Source organism: Mobula birostris, chromosome 15 (genome assembly GCF_030028105.1).
Source record: "Mobula birostris isolate sMobBir1 chromosome 15, sMobBir1.hap1, whole genome shotgun sequence".
Taxonomy (NCBI): Eukaryota; Metazoa; Chordata; class Chondrichthyes; order Myliobatiformes; family Myliobatidae; genus Mobula; species Mobula birostris.
The window spans coordinates 12,943,198-12,958,405 of NC_092384.1; the positions used below are offsets into that span (position 1 = coordinate 12,943,198).

The following is a 15,208-nucleotide window of genomic DNA, read 5'->3' on the forward strand; positions in this document are numbered from 1 at the left end:
ACTGGGTGGACGAACTTCCCTGGGTCCTGCTCGGAAACCGCACGGCGCCCAAAGAGGATCTGCACACCTCATCGGCTGAGTTGGTGTACGGAGCACCCCTGGTTGTCCCAGGAGAGTTCATACTAGCTCCAAGGGGGCAAAAGGAAGAACCCACAGCAGTCCTGGACAAACTACGTGAGAGGCTCGGTAACCTGGCCCCCATACCCACTTCACAGCATGGACAGAGCCCGACCTGCGTACCCAAAGACCTGCAGAACTGTAAGTTTCTTTTTGTAAGACGGGGCGGACACCGGGCACCGCTACAGCGGCCCTAGGAGGGGCCGTTTAAGGTAATCAGGAACAACAGGTCCACATTCGTGCTGGACATTGCGGGGAGAGAGGAGGTTTTCACGGTGGACCGACTCAAACCGGCCTATGTGGACTTGGCGCAGCCGGTCCAGGCTTAGGCACCGCGGCGCAGGGGCAGACCTCCCAAACAGAGGCCGATCCAGACGGTGGACGTTGTGGGAGGTATCGCCGGTTCTGTGGGGGGGGTTATGTGGCGACCCACTTTCTAGCGCACACGAACCGGCTCACAACAGCACGCGCAGGCAGAGGGCCGGCACCAGAAAGGGCGCCAGGCCATCTTCACCAGCAGGGGGAAAATCCCGCGCGCAGAAAGGGTCTGGGAATATGCATTCCCCACAGCAATCCCGCCCCAGGGAGGGCGGGAATGGGAAGGCTTTAAAAGCAGGCTGCGAAGTTTGAATAAATCTCTTTCATCGCAACTCTAACTCACCGACTCCATGTGGTTATTCTAGCGCTGTGTGTAGCACACCGCTACAACATCAACTTTATGAGGGAATTTAGAGGGTTAGTGATAATGTGTGATTGCTGAATGTTCTTGCAGAAGAGAACAGAAAATGTCGATAAAGGGGAGTATGGAGAACTAAATATTATTTCAACATACCGTAAGATGCTGAACAAATTGCAAACCACCCTTCCCCCTGCAGGGCTTGTTGTGAGAAGCTAGTCTCACAAATGCTTGGACTGCTACATCTGTTTACCTCATCAGGAAACCTTTACTTGAAGTCTGTAGCTGTCTGAAAAGGGCGTATTATGGACTGCATAATTCAGAATCACTGCTCTCAGAGACGATTCTCATGTGGCCACGGAAATAAAAGACAATCGAATATCTAGGTCCAAGTGTTGGTCTGAATTCCCGACAATATCCAATAGTTGGGTCCGAATGTTATTTGATTTGTCCCGACAATATTGGCGATGAGGATGGGATTCCTTTAAACAGGATATAGCAAACAATTGGCCCCTTGGAAGGGAAAGCAGCCACCCATGAGATTGCCCCAAAAGATGGAATTCAGCACTGGGACTGTGCTAGACAAGGTTGGCCATTAGATTGCCCTAAAAGATGAGATTCAGGACTCGGGAATGTGGTAGACAAGGTTGACCCTTACCAGCCGGTGACCAGTGTTGCTGAGTTAGGGTAAATAAGACAGAAACTGGGAGAAGGGACAGGGAACTTTGGAATTTAAAATTGTATTAAAATGTAACTGATCCTTTTGTGACCCAGATGTTCATTGTCATAATCAGCAGGGAGATAACTGGGACATAGGAATATATTAATATTTGTTTAGTAAGATATAAGACTGAAAAAGATGGGTAACCATCCTGGTAAGTTGACCAGGTAAACCAGCGAGAATGGTGCCTCATGAGCAATGCCTGAGTGATCCTAAAACGAAAATACCGATAAACAACATTATCATGAAAAATATTGAAAAGTACAAGAAGGCAAAGAAATTGCTGGGATCGCCCGCTGATAAGGTTTGATTGGAAACAGGTACTCTGTTACATATTCTAGCGATTTGTATGGTTGAAGTCAAGGGGATTGGCCTTATGGAGGTTCTTTCGACCTGGTAAAAATAAAATATTGGAAGGACACAACTGATTCAGGTAGCGGGGATTCCACTTGAGACCTCGACTATATGATATGGTGTTTTAATAAATGGGGAGAAGTGGCCAATCGATACCAACCACCTAAAATGAAACATAAGGAAGAATTTACTTCTAAAACCCACGACGCTGACGGCCGTGGCTCTGGGACTCGCCAATGGTCTGTACCCACAGTTGCGGACTCCTTCTGCCTCCTCCCCCTCCCTAGTATGATTTATCTCAAGACCTCGCTGAGATCATTCAAGTAGCTGCAGCCACCCAACAGCGGCTTCAACAATCACCTGCTGAGGTGCACTCTGTGTCGGTTCCCCGAATTAGCCAGCAACAGACAAGGCAGACAACAAAATCAAAGGGAATAAGAGCTGAGGCAGCTGATAGCTCTAGTTGGGGAGATATCAGTCAGGTTCCCTGAATAATGGTGGGAGAAATCATAATGCTGAAGTCCTGGACCCCAGCTGAGGTACGGAATATGATTAGTGATGCCCCTGACCCGCTAAGAAAACCAGTGGTGTTTCATAATTGGCTCACACAGACCTGCTAAATTTTCCAGCCCCTGCCCAGGTATTTGCGTGCACTCCTCAGGGTTATATATGTAACCTCTTCAGCAGGGACCGAAAGCATATTCTTCCTTCCCAGACAGAACCCAGAAGGCGACTGGGAATCATCGGAGGGGGCAATGTAAGACAAGCCACGGAACAGTGGGTCGTTGAGGTAAGGGAACCCATTTTAATAACAGCCCGACAACACGGGGATTTTGGCTACGTTACCCGATGTCTACAGAAAAAAAAAGGAGAATCCCTTGCGGACTTTATAGCTCGTTTTAAGGATACTTGGGCAGTCCAATGCCAGAATACCCCTAGACGATCAGAATGCCCAGGACCAACAGGCCCCAGGACAGCTTCTTCCACCAGGCCATCAGACTGAGTAATTCACGCTGACCCAACTGTATTTCTAAGCTATACTGACTGTTCTGTTGTACATACCATTTAGTACACATTACTATAAATTGCACATTCAGACTGAGATGTAACGTAAAGATTTTTACTCTTCATGTAGGTGAAGATGTAAGAAATAAAGCCAATTCAATTCAATTATCTGTGGCCTTCTATAAGCTCTTCTGTGGTACTCCCAAAAAGTTCGGAAACTGTCACTACTGTGGGGACATCCAGAGTCCCCATGGTCCATTCTGTTTATGATCCTGTTGAGTTTGTCTGTTAGGCTTGCAGGCCCTTTATAAATTGAACATCATTATCCACTGCACCCCCAAAGGCTTGTTTCTTGAGTTACATGATAAAAAGTTCCCTGAGCTTCGCACGATGATGTATCAAACAGTGGGGTCCCTGCTACTCAGGTGGCATTATAAGCCTGACACATAGAAGGTCGCTGGTGGGGAAATTGGCTGTGGCAGGACATATTAATGCGAATAAAAGGGAAAGGGTATGTGAGGAATTTGTAAGTACTTGCTGTGCTGCCACTATGTTGCACGGTACCTTTCGCGATCCTGACCCAGATGACGATTATCAAAAACTGGTCTTTGCGCATGAGGGAAGCTCAGATCAGTTACCTTCAGAGGAATTGTTACTTTTGGTCTGGAAGCGCTGGCCGCGGAAGTCAACTTGGACTCAGCATTGAACACACTCAAAGCCAGTTGTTTGTTGAGGCACAGCCCTCGACAATGCATGTGTCCCTCGCCCTGAAACCCCCAATTTCACTCAAAGACCTAGGGCCTTAGGGCCCACAGGAAAGAAAGTGCCAGCTGACATGTCACCCAGCCAATGCTTTACTCCTGGAGTCCACTTCTTCACTTCAGATTCTGGAAATTATAGTGACAACTATGGGTGGGGGCGGGAGCGGGGGGGAGGTAATTTTTGCTTGCCATCAGCCCCCACCCCCTGGCCAGCAGACCTTAGTTGGGTAGATCCGGAATTTTGGGCAAAACACAAAAATCATGTGGAACTAGTCAAGGCCATGGCCGCTCACCACGTAGTCCCGTAAAGGAACTGCCGCCTGCCTTCCATCCATTAGTACCACCTGTCACCAGAAGCCTTGTAAGGAATCATACCTTAAAAGGTATGGGGGACAAGGTACGGTTGTTATGGGGGACTTCAACATGCAGGTAAACTGGAGGAATCAGGATGGTACTGGACCCCAAGAAAGGGAGTTTGTGGAGTCCCTCCGAGATGGATTCTTAGAACAGCTTGTACTGGAGCCTACCAAAGAGAACGCAATTCTAGATTTAGTGTTGTGCAATGAACCGGATTTGATCAGGGACCTCAAGGGAATGGAGACATTAGGAGGTAGTGACCATAATATAAGTTTTAATCTACAATTTGAGGGGGAGAAGGGAAACTCGGAAGTGTCAGTATTACAGTTGAACAAAGGAAACTATGGTGCTATGAGGGAGGAGCTGGCCAAAGTTCAATGGAACAATACCTTAGCAGGGATGACAGTGGAACAGCAACGGCAAGTGTTTCTGGGAATAATGCGGAAGGTGCAGGATCACTTCATTCCAAAGAGGAAGAAAGATCCTAAGGGGAGTAAGGGGAGGCCGTGGCTGACAAGGGAAGTAATGGACAGTATAAAAATAAAAGAGAAGTATAACATAGCAAAGACGAGTGGGAAGCCAGAGGATTGGGAAACTTTTAAAGAGCAACAGAAGGTAACTAAAAAGGCAATACGTGAAGAAAAAATGAGGTACAAAGGTAAACTAGCCAAGAATATAAAGGAGGATAGTAAAAGATTCTTTAGGTATGTGAAAAGGAAAAAAATAGTTAAGACCAAAATTGGGCCCTTGAAGACAGAAGCGGGTGAATTTATCATGGGGAACAAGGAAATGGCAGACGAGTTGAACAGGTACTTTGGATCTGTCTTCACTAGGGAAGACACAAACAATCTCCCCGACGTAATAGTGGCCAAAGGACCTAGGGTAATGGATGAATTGAAGGAAACTTATATTAGGCAGGAAATGGTGTTGGATAGGCTGTTGGGTCTGAAGGCTGATAAGTCCCCGAGACCTGATGGTCTGCATCCCAGGGTACGCATTGGTAATTATTTTCCAATGTTCTATAGATTCAGGATCAGTTCCTGTGGATTGGAAGGTGGCTAATATTGTCCCTCTCTTCAAGAAGGGAGAAAGAGAGAAAACAGGGAATTATAGACCGGTTAACCTGACGTCGGTGGTGGGAAAGATGCTGGAGTCAATTATAAAAGATGAAATTACGACACATCTGGATAGTAGTAACAGGATTGGGCCAAGTCAGCATGGATTTACAAAGAGGAAATCGTGCTTGACTAATCTTCTGGAATTTTTTGAGGATGTAACTATGAAAACGGACAAGGGAGAGCCAGTGGATATAGTGTACCTGGACTTTCAGAAAGTATTTGATAAAGTCCCACATAGGAGATTAGTGGGCAAAATTAGGGCACAGGGTATTGGGGGCAGAGTACTGGCATGGATTGAAAATTGGCTGGCTGACGGAAAACAAAGAGTAGCGATTAACGGGTCCCTTTCGGAATGGCAGGCAGTGACCAGTGGAGCACTGCAGGGTTCAGTGCTGGGACCGCAGCTGTTTACAATATACATTAATGATTTAGATGAGGGAATTAAAAGTAACATTAGCAAATTTGCCGATGACACAAAGCTGGGTGGCAGTGTGAAATGTGAGGAGGATGTTATGAGGATGCAGGGCGACTTGGACAGGCTGGGTGAGTGGGCAGATGCATGGCAGATGCAGTTTAATGTGGATAACTGTGAGGTTATCTACTTTGGTGGTAAGAACAGGAAGGCAGATTATTATCTAAATGGAGTCAAGTTAGGAAAAGGGGAAGCACAACGAGATCTAGGTGTTCTTGTACATCAGTCACTGAAAGCAAGCATTCAAGTACAGCAGGCAGTGAAGAAAGCTAATGGCATACTGGAGAATAACAAGGAGAATTGAGTATAAGAACAAAGAGGTCCTTCTGCAGCTGTACAGGGCCCTGGTGAGACCACACCTGGAGTACTGTGTGCAGTTTTGTCTCCAAATTTGAGGAAGGACATTCTTGCTATTGAAGGAGTGCAGCGTAGGTTCACAAGGGTAATTCACGGGATGGCGGGACTGTCATATGTTGAAAGATTGGAGCGACTGGGCTTGTATACTCTGGAATTTAGAAGGCTGAGGGGGGATCTTATTGAAACATATAAGATTATTAAGGGATTGGACATGCTGCAGGCAGGAAGCATGATCCCGCTGATGGGTGAGTCCAGAACCAGAGGCCACAGTTTAAGAATTAGGGGTTGGCCATTTAGAACAGAGTTGAGGAAGAACTTTTTCACCCAGAGAGTGGTGGATATATGGAATGCTCTGCCCCAGAAGGCTGTGGAGGCCAAGTCTCTGGACGCTTTCAAAAAAGAGATGGATAGAGCTCTTAAAGATAGTGGAATCAAAGGTTATGGGGATAAGGCAGGAACTGGATACTGATAGCGGATGATTACAGTGAATGGCGGTGCTGGCTCAAAGGGCCAAATGGCCTACTCCTGCACCTATAGTCTATACCAGTGGTGGAGACCCTACTCCACCAAGGGGTTCTCCGACCAATACAAAGCCCCTGCAATACATCCATTCTGCCAGTGCCAAAACCAGGGCAACCTGAAGAGTGTCACTTCATGCAAGACGTGTGGGCTATTAACCAGATAGTACAACCCATCTCGTCGGTGTTGCCAGATGTCAATATTATATTGACCTCTATTCCCTTGCAGAGTCACAGTGGTCACTTATGTTCTGCCTTCTCCATCCCCTTGCACAAGGTAGCTAATATCTCTTCGCCCTCATCTACAACGGCCAGCAGTACACTTGGACGTCTCTTCCCCAAGGATACACACAAAGTCCAGCAATTTATGTGGCAGCTGCCTGTGATGACCTGGCTGATTTGCCCCTTTCGGACGAAATGATGTAGTTGCAGTGCACTGATGACCTGTTGCTGGCTTCCACGAGTCTGCATATTTGCAGACAGGACTCAATCGTTCTTCTGAATCACCTAGCTACAAGGGGTCACCGTGCTTCTCTATCTAAACCTCAGTACTGCTAATTAATGGCTACGTACCGAGGCTACATACTCTAGGGAGGCTTCAGAAGACTTTGGCCGGAGCGCACAGCTGCTATCGTCCAGATACCTCGGCCCTCAAAGAAGAAGCAGCTAATGACCTTCCTAGGCATAACCAACTACTGTCGTCAGTGGGTCAGGGAGTATAGAACCCCTGACGCATTCCTCCGGGAGGCACGGGCCTAGAAGGCGCCAGACACCGTTCCGTGGACCAAGGAAAGTGAGGCCATTTTCACCGCACTATGCCACGCCCTGCTGCAGGTCCCTACTCTTGGTCTGCCAGACCACACAGAGCCTTTTCAGCTTTATGTGAACAAGAAGGAGGGTTTCATCCTAACCCTAATGCGCTGTCCTCATGCAGGAACCTGGAGGACTTCAAAGACCCACTGCCTACTATTTGACTCTCCTGCCCCCTGTAGTCCATGGAACACCCTGATGCCTCTGAGCAGTGGCCACCACGGCGCTAATTGTTGAGAGGGCAACCTTGCTAATCCTTGACCACTCATGCATGGTCTTGACACCCCATGCGGTGCTACAAAACTCAATTCGGTGGCAACCCAACATTTCACCATAGCTCGCCGGATGGGCTACGAGGTCATGCTCCTTGGTAAACTCAATCTCGCATTTAAGCGTGCCCCAGCATTTAACCCTTCTACTCTGGTAACCTCATCCCAACTAGGCCTCCACTCCATTCCGTTAGACAACCCAGACCTAATCCTTTTCACAGATGGGTCCTCTTGTAAGCCTAATGTCCACTCCATTTTGGCATGATATGCTGTAGCAATGCTGTTTGAGACACTGGAGACTGCATCTCTTCCCTCAGGAACATCGACCCAGGCAGCCAAATTGCTCGCCCTTACCTGAGCCTGCATTTTGGCAGCCGGTAATACCACGAACATCTAGACAGACTCCCATTACGCTTTTGGTGTGGTCAATGACTTCGGTACTCTGTGGAAGCGTCTCTGGGCCCACTCATCCAAGACGCCCACCTATTTACCAATCTTTTACATGTAGTACAGATGCCATAGAGATTAGCAATAATCCAGTGCGAAGCTCACACCAACTCAACTACCCTGCTGCTGTTGGCAATGCAGCTGCGGATGCAGCCATTGGAGAGGTTTTCCTGCAGGCTGTGGCTCGAGCCTCTCCACCCACCATCATTTCTCTCCAGGAATTGGCCGGGGAACAGTTTAAATATTGGAAACAATGGACGCGTTCTCTGGATAGAAGCCTTCCCGACTCACAAAAATAATACTAGGATTGTGGTCAAGACACTCATGAGAGAGACTATCCTCTGCTTTGGGGTTGTCTACCAAGTCAACAGTGATAGGGGTACACACTTCACAGGGAAGTTGATAAAGGAATTGAGCCAGGCCCTAGGATTTAGTTGGGAGTATCATCTCCTATACCAACCACAGTCTTCTGGGTTAGTAGCAAAAAAACGAATGGTGTATTAAAAGAAACCTTGACGAAAACCTTTCAGGACACTGGACTAAAATGACCTGTGGCCTTACTGGTAGTCCTCTGTACCTTGCGGAACCCTGCTAATAGGAGCACCAAATTAACCCCATTTGAATTCCTAATGGGACAACCTATGTCTGCAGGTTCCTGGCGCCCCCCCCGCCCCCAATAGGAGGAGAAAATATACCTTTAATCTGGACTGATGAGAAAACTACAGAAACGGTAGAGGCCCTTGGAGAGGCAGTCAGGAAGAACCAAAAGCAAGTAGAAGCAGCCCTACCTCAGCCAGGTGAAGGAAATACCCATCCTTTTAATCCAAGAGACACGGTGTATATAAAGACAATGAAAAGGGACCTCTCTCCTAAGTGGAAGGGGCCATTCCTAGTGCTGTTTGTCACCAAGATAGCACTCAAACTTGAAGGAAGACCCAACTGGCACCGAATGCAAGCCAAAATACCCATCAATTTCTAGCCAGAATAAGGATCCTCCTGCTGATACTGACAGGATTGAAAGGAACATTGGTGGATGGGGTATGGGAGGAACAGGGAGACACAGCACACCCACTACCTAATACTTTTTTTTGTGTATGATGTATAAATATGCATCTTGCAAAAACTTATCAAGTTGCTGGATCTGCATGGCCTTAGCATTAGTACCCAACCCATTTAATCAAAACTAGATCAAAGTCTATTGGTTCCATATGAAAGGGTAGTTTAGATCCTGGTTCTTCAGGAAAAACAGTAATATATCAAAGATTGGGGCACACTATCAACCTCCAGTATCTCCACATCATCTACGAGGACCCAGTAATGCAACCATTAGCTTTCCCCAAGACAATCAGTTTGAGGGATGGTGGTGTCCCCTCTATAATTTGACTAATCCCGCCATCCCGATGTTACACGTGATTGTGCAGAAGGTGTAAGGGGAATAGAAGCAGTTTTATGGACCGAAGTAAATGGGGGTCCCATGGACTGCGAATGGGACTTATTGGATAGGTGGTGATCGGGTGCACTCTGGCTGTCTTGGGAAAGGGGGTGGTGATCAGGGGTACAAGATCTAAAACAAAAGACGGGAAAGATTCCGATGGGAACAGAGCAAACAGAAAAGGTGATTCTAAACAAACGAAGCTATCCTATGAGACTATGATGAAGTTTTTAAGAGGAAAAATTTGATGAACGTCAAAACTTAGCTGAAAAATTTGAACAACAATGTCAAAGTTTTAAAGAAGACAAAGTCAATCATGGAATCTCTGAAATTCTTGGATTGTGAAGTCAAACAACATCGAAGTAAAATTTCTGAACTGGATACCAAATCTTGGAAGACTGACTTAAAAATCGAGAATTTGGAGCAGAATTTAGTTTCGACCACTAAGCAACTGGAACATTTTAAATCCAAGGTTATTGATCTTGAAAATCGATCTAGAAGACAGAAATTACGTATAATTGGTCTCCCTGAGGATGCTGAGGATGGAGACCCTTCAATATTCTTTTCTCAACTTTTAAAGGATGCGTTTAGTTCGGTATTTCGCAACGATCCTCCATTGCTCAACCGCGTCCATCGTATACCAAATCCAAAATCGGCATCTGCCGAATTGAGACCGAGGCCGTCTCCGTTTCCATTATGTTAGTGTTAAAGAACAACTTATCCGTATTGCCCACCGGCAAGGTATGATTAAATATCGACAACATTCCTTCCGTTTAGTTGAAGACTACAGTCCAGAAATGATGAAAGGGGAATTGGCTTTTAAACCTCTGATGTCGGAATGCTATCAAAAAAATCTTAAACGGGCATTATTGTACCGTGCACATCTAAGAATCTCTCTTTCCGACGGATCTCGTCATGTCTTCCATTCCACAAGTGCTGTTCGAAGTTTTTTGGATGAGAACTACCCATCTGATATGGACACCATCCTTTAATTAATGTTCCACGCTTTCAGCATCGGCTCTTTTTTTCAGGTGTTTTTTAAAAAAAAAAATAAACCCTCAATTACTGTATGAAGAAGGTTTTTTACAACTTCAAGATTCTTGTTTGTGGTTAGTAGTGTAGGTATTTTTTTTTACAACTCATCTAAATTTTTTTTTCTTTCGCGAGTAATTGGATTTCGGAGGGTCTTCTTTATAATCTATATTTTTGGAGTTGCCACCTGCAGAAATGGGGTTAGATTTAGTACTAGTTAGTTCCTTCTTCAGCCTTCTCTGGCTTAGTTCGGGGATTTCAGGGGTGGAGGGTGGGGGAGTTCCTTTTTTATTAATTTTTTCTATTGGGCTGATTTAGTACTACAAAGATGTCTGTAGTGTCGTGATTTCCAGTTTCGCTCTGAATATTTATTCCTCTTCCGACCTCATGAGTTTACGTTATGGTTAACCCCTTATATACCAAAGGGTTACCATTAAACTATGGCTCACATTATTAATTTTGTCTCTTGGAATACAAATGCTTTAAATCATCCAATAAAACTGAAAAAGATTTTCAAAGTATTCCAAAGACTGAATGCTCACATTATTTTTGCACAAGAAACTCATGTGAGGAAAGAGGACAATCAACGCTTCTTTAAGTTTTGGAAAAAAGAACCTTACCACTCCAACTCCCAAGCCAAAGTCAAAGGCATTTAAATTTTTATAGATTCTTCAATTACATTTACTCATCAAGACATTATCTCAGATCCTAGTGGTAGATTCTTATTAATTACTGGGTTACTTTTTAAATAAAAAAGTTGCTATGGTTAACATTTATGCTACAAATGTGGATTATCCTGAATTTTTTAAACACCTATTCACTTCCTTTCCTAACTTAAACGAGTATATGTTGATAATGGGTGGTGACATTAACTTATGTTTAAATCCCATGTTGGATAGATCCATAGGTAGCCCGGCTCTACCAAATAAGTCGGCTACTCTTATCAACTCTTTTATGACTGATTCTGGGATTTCAGAAATTTGGAGATTTCTACACCTAAAGGAAAAAGAATTCTCATTCTTTTCACATGTTTATCATTCTTATTCTCGAATTGACTACTTTTTTATTGACTCTCGATTAATTCCATCTGTAATTGATTGCAATTATGACATTATTGCCATTTCGGATCATGCTCCAATGAAACTTTCTATTAAGTTAATGGATACTTTTTCTACTAATAGACAATGGCAATTTAATTCTAATTTGCTTCAAGACTTGGACTTTGTTAAGTTTATAAAGGTTTCTTCTATTCAACTAATATTACAGAAGAAATTTCCAACGGACAGTATGGGATGCTTTTAAAGCTTATATTCGTGGACAGATTATTTCCTATTCTGTTGGTCTGAAAAAAACGTAGTAAGAATTAAATACTTTTGTTGGTTGATAAAATTAAAGAAATTGATAAAAAAAAACGCTACTGCTCCTAGCAAGGAGCTTTATAAACAGAGAGCTGAACTCCAAATGGAACTATTAACATCCTCGATCGAAAATCAATTAACGAAAACTAGAAGTGAGTTTTATATTCATAGTGATAAGTCGGATAAATTAGTAGCTAATCAATTGAAATCTACTTTGGTTAAACGTCAAATTACTAAGATACGTAAATATGATGATACTTTGACAGTTGATCATGACGAGATAAACAAAACCTTTCAAGAATTTTATACCTCTTTATACCATTCTGACTTTCCTTATGATTTTAACATCATGCATGATTTTCTAAGAAAATTGAATTTACCGAAATTATCACCCAAAGACTATTTAACATTACAAACTCCTATTACAGAGGAAGAAATAACAGCTGTAATCTCATCAATGAATTCCGGATGATTTTACAGTGGAATTTTTTAAAGTCTTCTTCCTCTATTCTCTCTCCTTGGTTGTCTAGGATATTCAAAGAAACAATCAGTTTAGGTAAATTACCACAATCGTTTTATGAAGCTTCTATTTCTTTAATTGTTAAAAAGAATAAAGATCCTACTGATTGTGCATCATATAGACCGATATCTCTTTTGAATGTAGATTCAAAGATTTTTCCAAAAATTTTAGCAACTAGGCTAGAGAAGGTATTATCTCAAATTATCTCTGTGGACTAAACAGGAATTATTAAAAACCGTTATTCATCTTTTAATATCAGGAGGTTAATTAATATTGTTTATACCCCTTCACTTAACACTCCGGAATGTATTATTTCATTAGATGCTGAGAAAGCTTTTGATAGAGTTGAATGGCCATTTTATTTAGTATGTTCGAGAAACTTAATTTTAGTCAGATATTTATATCCTAGATTAAACTGTTATATCATATTCCTCTAGCTTCGGTTTGTACTAATAACCAAAGATCTCCCTTTTACTGTCTATCTCGCGGTACTAGACAAGGATGCCCTCTTAGCCTTTTATTATTTAATATTGCCCTTGAACCTTTAGCAATTGCTGTCCGAGACTTGCCCAACATTTTTGGTATTACCCACGGAAATGAAATACATAAATTATCATTATGCAGATGATTTGTTATTATACATCTCTAATCCGGAGAAATCAATTCCTGTTATTTTATCTTTGTTGGCTCAATTTAGTAATTTTTCTGGTTATAAATTGAACCTTAATAGGAGTGAATTATTTCCCCTAAATAAGCAGGTTCCTATTTATGGATGTTTACCATTTAAATTGGTTACTGACTCTTTTATATATTTAGGGGTTAAAATCACAAAAAAGCATAAAGGTTTAATTTAAAGCTAATTTTTTACCTTTAATTGATCAGATTAAACTTTTGTTTACTAAATGGTCACCAATGTCTTTGTCACTGATCGGTCGGATCAATGCTATCAAGATGATTATTTTGCCTAAATTTTTATATGTATTTCAATCAGTACCAATTTTTATTCCAAAATCCTTTTTCTGATAATGTTGATTCAAAAATTTCCTCATATATATGGCAGAACAAAAACCCCAAGTTAGGTAAAAGGCATTTACAGAAATCTAAAAAAGAGGCGGGGTTAGCGCTCCCAAATTTTAGATTTTACTATTGGGCAATTAACATTCGATGCTTAAAATTTTGGTTACGGGACTTGGATGTAATTTCAAGTCCACACTGGGTAAATCTTGAATGTAATTCTTTACAAGGGTTTTCATTAGGTTCCTGTTTCAGGGACTTCGCTTCCTTTTATTCTTTCTAAATTGTATAAACAAATGAATAAACCAATAGTTAAGCATACTTTACGTATATGGTTTCAATTTCAAAAATATTTTGGGTTAAACCAATTTACTTTAGCAAGTCCTATTATATCTAATTTCTTTTTTCAACCTTCCACTATGGATCAAGCTTATTTAGATTGGAAAACCAAAGGTATAGTACGATTTCGTGATTTATTTTTGGATAATTGTTTTATGTCCTTTGAACAACTATCTAATAAATATAATTTACCTAGATCTCACTTTTTCAGATATTTACAGGTAGAAACTTTTTAATTACTGTTTCTCCTAATTTTCCACATTTATATCCAATGGATATTTTGGAAAAAATTTTAGATTTAAATCTTTTTCAGAAAGGTGTTGTAGCAATTATTTATAATATAATTATGAATTTATGTCCTGATATATCTAATAAAATTAAAACTGATTGGGAAAGAGAACTTAAGATTACTGTACTGATTGAAAAATGGGAAAAAATTCTTCAATTAGTTAACTCATCCTCTATATATGCTAAACATGCGTTGATACAGTTTAAAGTAGTGCACAGGGCTCATATGTCCAAAGATAAATTATCTTGTTATTACCCTTATATAAATCCTATATGTGATAGATGTCATTCCAAGATAGCTTCTTTAACTCACATGTTTTGGTCATGTCCTTTGTTGAAAAAATATTGGAAAGATATTTTTGATATTATTTCAATGGTTTTGAATATAGACTTACAACCTCACCCACTCGTGTACTTAGAAAACAATAGTTGGATGTCCCAGACTGACTTCATGATCTTGTATTTTTGTGGATATAACAGAGCACTTAAATGTGCTTAATGTTAACATGCGAGGCCGCAACAAACCTGATACGGAATACTACAACAGCATTCGTGCCTTTCAAATTAAATTAGGCCTGTGGGAGATGCAACTATCCCGGAGCAACCTAGCTCATTTCCCCTCTTTGCAGTCTGTGCGTGTCGCTCATGGGAATAATGACAACATGGACAGGTACAAGGACAAATATCATGGCTCAAAAGTGAGTTTCAGAATCGTTTCCAAGTCTTCAATCAGCTCAAGACAGAATTCTCACTATTATGCTCGCCGTTTGCGTCAACGCAGCATCCGATGTGCCGGAGGAACTCCAAATGGAACTAACTGAAATTCAGTGTAACTCGGCTTTGAAATATAAATTTGAGACTGTGGGTCTGGACTCATTCTATCAATACCTGGGACCAATGTACCGCAAGATGACAGACTTTGCCTCAAAGATCCCTTGCATGTTCAGGACAACATACCTCTGTGAGCAGGCGTTCTCCTTAATAACCATATAACAATTACAGCACGGAAACAGGCCATCTCGGCCCTTCTAGTCCGTGCCGAACTCTTACTCTCACCTAGTCCCACCGATCTGCACTCAGCCCATAACCCTCCATTCCTTTTCTGTCCATATATCTATCCAATTTAACTTTAAACGACAACATCGAACCTGCCTCAACCACTTCTGCTGGAAGCTCGGTCCACACAGCTACCACTCTGTGAGTAAAGAAGTACCCCCTCGTGTTACCCCTAAATTTTTGCCCC

The 15,208-nt window shown here is 42.4% G+C and overlaps 1 protein-coding gene across 2 annotated transcripts in view; it reads right to left on the reverse strand.

Moving 5' to 3' along the window:
- ogfod1 (2-oxoglutarate and iron-dependent oxygenase domain containing 1) overlaps positions 1-15,208 on the reverse strand; it is a 114,114-nt gene that overhangs the window by 31,259 nt on the left and 67,647 nt on the right. The gene's annotated exons all lie outside the window — the stretch shown is intronic.